We start from the raw sequence: 6,537 nt of genomic DNA, 5'->3' as shown, positions 1-6,537 counted from the left end.
GTTAGTACACGAGCTGCAGCATTTTGAATCAGCTGAAGCGACTTAACTGACTTCTTGGTACACCCTGATAATAAGGAGTTACAATAATCCAGCCTTGAAGTAACAAATGCATGGACTAGTTTCTCTGCATCGTTTTGAGGCAAGATATGTCTGATTTTTGCAATGTTATGTAGATGGGAGTAGGCGGTCCTTGAAATTGATTTTATGTGGGCGTTAAAGGATAAATCCTGATCAAATATAGCACCAAGATTCCTTACAGTCTCACTGGAGGCCAAATTAATGCCATCCATAGTTAGTATATCTTTAGATAGTTTGTTTAGTAGATTCTTCGGGCCGAGTACAATAACTTCAGTTTTGGTCGTGTTTAACATCAAAAAGTTTAAGGTCATCCACGTTTTTAAGTCCTTGAGGCAGTCTTGAATTTTATTTAGATGATTAATTTCATCAGGCTTGATTGATAAATATAGTTGAGTATCATCCGCATAACAATGAACATTTACAGAATGATTCCTTATAATATTGCCTAACGGAAGCATATATAATGTGAACAAAATAGGTCTGAGCACTGAGCCCTGTGGAACTCCATGGCTAACTTTGGTTTGCGTGGAAGATTCATCGTTGACACGTACAAACTGAGAGCGTTCAGATAGATAGGACCTAAACCAGCCTAAAGCAGTTCCCTGTATGCCAACTAAGTGCTCTAGTCTTTGCAATAAAATATCATGGTCGATAGTATCAAATGCAGCACTGAGATCGAGCAAAACAAGAATAGAGACAAGTCCCTTGTCTGAGGCTATTAGAATGTAATTTGTGACTTAGAGCTGTCTCTGTGCTATGATGTGTTTTAAAGCCAGACTGAAAATCTTCAAATAAATCATTGTTTTTTAAGTAATCACACAACTGTTTTGCGACTGCTTTCTCAATAATTTTTGAGAGGAACGGAAGATTAGAAATAGGTCTATAGTTGGCTAAAACCTCTGGATCGAGGTTGTGCTTTTCAAGAAGCGGTTTTATCACTGCTACTTTGAATGATTGTGGAACATAGCTTGATAATAAAGACATATTCATAATATTTAATAAAGAAGTGCTAATTAATGGAAAAACTTCCTTCAACAGCTTAGTTGGAATTGGGTCCAACATGCACGTTGATGGTTTAGAACTAAGAGAGAATCATTGAATTTAATTATTCAAGGTTTATGGCTGAAAAGCATTCTAGTGTAATATTAGAACTTACGTTTCCGGGAGCTGTTGATAACACTATACTGGTCAAAGGCAAGAGGTCATTAATTTTGTTTCTAATAGTAACAATTTTATCGTTAAAAAAGCACATAAAATCATTACTACTGAGTGCTATGGGAATAAAAGGCTCAATCGAGCTATGGCTTTCTGTCAGCCTAGTGCTGAAAAGAAATCTTGCATTATTCTTATTCTCATCTATTAATGAAGAGTAGTAAGCTGCTCTCGCTTTACGCAGTGCTTTCTTATATTCATTGAGAGTAATATGCCAAATTAAACGAGATTCTTCAAGTTTAATGTAACGCCATATCCTTTCAAGTTGTCTCGACTTTTGCTTTATTTTGCGGGTTTCGGCATTATGCCATGGAGCTAATCTATGTTGTTTTATTTTCTTCTTTTTCAAAGGAGCAACAGAGTCTAATTTTATTCGCAGCGCATCTGTAGCACTATCAACAACATGATCAATTTGGGGTGGTGTACATTTTGTATACGTTTCCTCCCTTATATGCAGACATGCTATCGAGTTAAGTATTGGTGGAATCTCTTCCTTAAATGTGGCTATAGCACTAACAGATAGGTTTCCGCTGCAGGAGCTTTTGACTAATGCTTTGTAGTCTAGTAACAGTACTTAAAAGGTTACTAAGAAATGGTCGGATAAAGCAGGATTATGCGGTTCGACTAATAGTTGCTCAATTTCAATACCATAAATCAGAACAAGGTCAAGAGTGTGATTATAGCAGTGGGTTGGTTTATTTACACTCTGACGGAAACCAACAGAATCTAATATCATTCATCTTCCTATTATACACACATGCATTTCCAAACATTTGGACTACCTATGTTGCAAATGTATTATCTTTTCAATTTACACACGGCATCTATTGCACGTCTGTCCGTGCTGGGAGAGGGATCCCTCCTCTGTTGCTCTCCCTGAGGTTTCTCCCATTTTTCCCTTTAAACTGGGTTTTCTTCGGAAGTTTTTCCTTGTACGATGTGAGGGTCTAAGGACAGAGGGTGTCATATTGTCATACTGATATTCTGTACACACTGTGAAGTCCACTGAGACAAATGTAACATTTGTGATATTGGGCTATATAAATAAACATTGATTGATTGATTGATAATATAGAGTTAAATGCAACAGTAAGGCTATTTGTATCATCGTCAACATGAATATTAAAGTCACCTACGATAATGACTTTATCTGTTTTAAGTACCAAAGTTGATAAAAACTCAGAGAATTCTGATAAGAATTCTGAATAAGGACCTGGTGCACGGTATACTGTAACAAATAAGATTGGCTGCAAAGTTTTCCAGGTCGGATGCGTAAGACTAAAAATGAGACTTTCAAAGGAGGTATAATTAAACTTGAGTCAAAGATTGCTGCAACTCCACCTCCTCGGCCTGTGCCACGGGCAATATGAGTATTGATATGGCTGGGTGGAGTGGCCTCATTTATGCTCACATATTCTTCATGTCTCAACCAATCACGGCTGAAATCACCAAGTAAATCTGAGCATGCTGGGATATCACATTGAGAAAATCCTGCTGTATCATTAGTTCACTGCACTAATAAGCTGCATTCTCTCCCAAATCATAGTGGCTTTGTTTTCCCTTTCCTTATTCTGTCTAATAAAAACACAAACAGACAGGAAACAGGAGCAATGCCACAAAAAATGCGTGGAAGTGGAAAATCACAGTTGGATGGGAAGAGGTACCTAACATTGAACATGTTTTATCCCTGATAGTAGTCAGTAACTTCCACCTAAGATAAACCAGATATAGTCATCAACTTTATTTTAATTACCATTTCTTGCAATCTACAGGTATCCCTCTCCCTCAGGAGCTCGGAGGGTTAATCGGGGGGATTGGGCTCCCCTGGGATCACTGTCTTACTTCTCTTTATAAGCTGAGAGCAATGTATTGCTTGGTCTGGTGCCATTTGCTGTGCTTTAAGTTATACTTTTTGGGGGTATTTAGTCATCCCAATAACCTTGTTCCATCCCTGTGTCCAGTTGTCACAACATGTCTCTGGTAAAGTCTATAGGCGCTTTCACACCGGAGTACTTTTACCCGTACTTTTCCCGTTTAGTTCCGATAGTGCCTGGAATTTTGCGTTCACACCAAAAAGAGAACTTAGTTCTGAGAACTTTTACCCCCATTATTAGTGCCTGCTAGAGAGGTGGTACTATCCTGGGAAGAAAAAAGTACCAATTTCGATTGGCTGGGCGAATTGCAAATCACACACCGTAAAACTCTGAAACGTTTTGTGAAGCCGCCATTGTATTTACTGGCATTAGAGCATTATTAGCATTAGCCCCGTGCACCAAAGGAGAGAGAATAACTTATGGCAACACAAAAAAAAACATTGGAGCGGTGGAGTGATGAGGAGGTGTCGGCGTTCTGGCGATTTACCCGGAAGGCTTCAGTAGAAGCCGGTCCCCAACTCTGGGGACTTCCGGCCGGGGACTTCGGGCGGCAGTATACGCCGTGAAGTGGTTTGCGGCCTGCAGTGACGTCAGCGGCTTCATTTGCGTAATCTTCAGGGAATTTATTCCGGTGTGAACGCGATCTGTACTTAGTTCCATGGGGGTACTAAGTGCTGGGTACTAAGTGCTGGGCACTAAGTGCTGGGCACTAAGTACGGCAAAGTACTTGGTTTGAAAGCGGCTTATGTCTAACACCAGAGATGGCAAAAGTACACACATCCTTTACTAAAGTAGAAGTACAGATACTCATGTTTAAAAATACTCTGGTAAAAGTAGAAGTACGGACTAAACTTCTTTACTCAAGTAAAAGTAAATAAGTATAGGCTTCGAAATGTACTCGTAAAAAGTACCCATACCAGCTGTTTTAAAGAGTACCTGACCTCACTTTATATTAATAAAACAATAATGTTATTGTTAACTAATGAATGTTTCCATGCTGAACAACGGCAAAAAAAAGTTCTCATTCGTCCCTCTTCTTTAGAGAAGACCAGGAAATGATGGATACACGGATCGTGTTCAAATCAATAGGCACGCAATGACTCAAAATAATAATGATCACGCCACCAAACACACATTCAAACTAAAGGAACCAGCCTGTTTGGAAAATTTAACAAGTAGAAAGTACAGGTATTTGTGTTAAAAATGTAAGAAGTAAAAGTAAAAAATGTACTTAAGTACAGTAACGAAGCATTTGTACTCCACTACTTCCCACCGTCTAACACTGACTTAGGACACTAACAGTGTATTTTTTCCCCGAGCTTCTGCATACCTGTGTGGAACATTTCTCACTGAAAGCATGTCACTGAAGGACACTGTCAGCAGGACATGCATCACTCTGTGTTCCATTTACGCCCATCAGTCCCTGCACATATCCCCATCAATGTTTAATGAAGCCTTTGATTGTGTGCCGCACTTCATTCCCACAATGCATAAGGCGAGAATGTCTGACCTTATCTTTCACTCGACTGTTTGATCCACATCAAATGAAGGCAACACTGAATGCGTCTTTGCAACAAATTGCTAAATGTCCTCATAACGCAGATTGTTTTTCTGCTTGATTGCTTCTTCAGGGCTTTAAGTGTACTTTATTGCTGGGCATATTAAGGACAAAGAGTTATACAAGGTCACAAGGATTTGTAACTGTTGGAATGATAAAACATGACTCAGGGGTAATAGAAGGGAAGCAGAATGAAACGGAGAATGAGGGGATTGTTGATAGATCTCCAGGGAGGAATAGCCCACTCTGCAGTTACGCCGATGAAACTCTACTAGACTCATAGAGCAGGCAATCTCTAAATGAAGACATTGGAAGGCTCTCTGTCACTTCCTTTATCTCTATCAGTTATTTTACTCTATCTGCAGCAATGGTACAATCTTCCTCAGTGCCATTTTTCAGTTCCCTTGTATCTTTTCATCTCTTATCCACCCAGGCTCTACTGCGACACATCTTTTCATTCTGCCTCCCAACTCTATCTATACCCTTTTCGTCTTTCTTTGCAGTGACTGATCTGCCCTGCCTCCCTCATCATCTTTCATCTTCTCTCTAATTAACACATGCTCTCCGATGTTCGCCTCGACCTGTAGCAGGACAGGGAGAAAGTAAACCCACTCCTACAGATTCCCTGAGAAAAAGGGGAGTGGCTAATCAAGCACCCCTGAGAGAAACTGGAGGAAACAATCAAGAGAATGATTGGCACCTGTGTGCTGTTAAAAGGAGGACAGCATGTCATTCGAAAGGGGGAGAAAGAAGCAAGAGGAAGTCGGAATCGAACAAGGAGAAAAGTGGATTCTTGAGGACTTAATCTGCTGAATCAGGCTATTTTTTGGGAGTTTTTGCCACTGAACCCAGGAGCTGTTGGGGAAACATTCAACGTTCCCCTTCCAAGTTAACCCTGCAATCCAGTGAGCTATTCTGGCCAGTCACCCTCAGATAAGTGGTTCTCACTACACCAATATCATTTCTCCTCCTCTAGCACTCTATACACACACACACACACACACACACACACACACACACACACACACACACACACACACACACACACACACACACACACACACACACACACACACACACACACACACACACACACACACACACACACACACACACACACACACACACACACACACACACACACACACACACACACACACACTGGACTGGAAAAGCTGGACTTTAAAACTTTACTTTCACACATCCTTATCCCCTGAAATACACTCCTAAACTGAGTGACAAAGGACAACAAAGACTTCTCCCCTCCCCCACACTCACTCAGTCAATCCCCAGGATGTATTGATGTTTTGTGAGTTAACTTGGCTTATTTGTTTGTGTATGTATTGGAGTTAAGTTTATCTGGTAAATGGTCTCTGACATGAGTATGTTTGTTTGATGTACTGATTTATTATTTGGAGTTAACAAAAATACAGACATTTTATGTTGAAAGTGAATTGATTTATTATTTTTCCTTTGTAAAATTCAGTAGCTAGGTCACCGGGCTATCCCTCTGTTTCTGTGTGTCTAAAAAGTTTAATTTATTCGTTCAGGGATAAGACCTATACTACACACCCACATTTGTCCTTAACCTGTGGAAATGTATGCTGCATGCATCGTTCTACTGCATTACAGGATGAGAATGTTGGTAATATTAGCCTCCTATCTACGCATGCCAATCACCTCTGGGTGTTCCTAGCTTTGTAATAACACCCACATTGATTCACAGATACATGCTGTGGATTAAAGGCAGCAAACAAGGAAGCCTCAAAGGCAGCACTTTCTTTCATAAACGGTTGCCAATTTCATTTGTAATGC

Source organism: Pseudochaenichthys georgianus, chromosome 23 (genome assembly GCF_902827115.2).
Source record: "Pseudochaenichthys georgianus chromosome 23, fPseGeo1.2, whole genome shotgun sequence".
In the NCBI taxonomy this organism is placed as follows: Eukaryota; Metazoa; Chordata; class Actinopteri; order Perciformes; family Channichthyidae; genus Pseudochaenichthys; species Pseudochaenichthys georgianus.
The sequence above is the reverse complement of the archived record's forward strand: the minus strand, read 5'-3'. Positions refer to the sequence as shown.